This window comes from Wasmannia auropunctata, unplaced genomic scaffold (assembly GCF_000956235.1).
Source record: "Wasmannia auropunctata unplaced genomic scaffold, wasmannia.A_1.0 LD326027.1, whole genome shotgun sequence".
Lineage (NCBI taxonomy): Eukaryota > Metazoa > Arthropoda > Insecta > Hymenoptera > Formicidae > Wasmannia > Wasmannia auropunctata.
In genome coordinates, this window is record NW_012036863.1 from 1 (window position 1) to 905 (window position 905).

General features: G+C 28.6%; 1 long non-coding RNA gene across 1 annotated transcript; it reads right to left on the reverse strand.

The window, feature by feature from the left end:
* Positions 1-7: 7 nt before the first annotated feature.
* Positions 8-561, reverse strand: LOC105460221. Its single transcript, XR_975791.1, has 3 exons — positions 479-561; positions 192-316; positions 8-109 (listed from the first exon to the last, which is right to left on the reverse strand). It is a non-coding gene; the product is annotated as an uncharacterized LOC105460221 (long non-coding RNA).
* Between the last annotated feature and the right edge of the window lie 344 nt (positions 562-905).

Sequence of the window (905 nt, forward strand, 5' to 3'; positions counted from 1 at the left end):
GCACGTTGTATAAGATCCACAGCTTGTACCTTGCAATAATCAGACTGCAGAAGAGCGTTGAACAGAGAAGATTTACCAACGTTTGTACATCCGATTAAGTAAACATCTCCTAAATTATAATTATAATAAATATAAAATATGAAACAGATTATTATCCGTCTAGATTCTAAATGATCAATTTCGTTCCTTACCTTTATATTTCCAGATAGTGTAATTTATTAATAAGTTCTATACCATAACCAGTTTATACCACAGTCATATCATCATGCTGTCTAACATATAGTTGGAAGAGCAAGTTTGGCTCAAGGAAAAATTACTGGAAAATAATATTAATTACTGTAATAATATTAAAATTAATATTAATATTATATAATATTAAGATTAATATTATCAATTATAATATTAATTACTGTATTTAAAATACTTATATTATAAGTATTTTATATAATTAAGAATAAATTGTCAAACATATATTTACCGTTCAATATTTGTTACAGTTATTTTTCAAACGTATGAGGTTATGTTTACAACTCGTCATCGATGTAGAAGAAGTAGAAGGGAAACGTCAATACGACTTTACGTCACTTTACGCGTTCCAAACATCACCATCACACTGTGTTCAACAAAGTAACACTGTGTCACTATCTGTGTCTCAATTGGAAAGCTCCCATAAATTTGCACAATGGTATGATGTTACAAAAGTAAAACCAAAAACTAAAAATATTGAATACTACAAGATGGATAAGAGTTATTATGTTAAACGACGACAGCGTGGATATCTTATTAATCACTATAGATATGATGTCAATAAGCAAGCCAGAAAATTATTTCTTTTCATTACTTTTCATGTTTAGACCATGGCGAAAAATGGAAGATGTTAGAAGTGAAGGATGTGATACTTATGC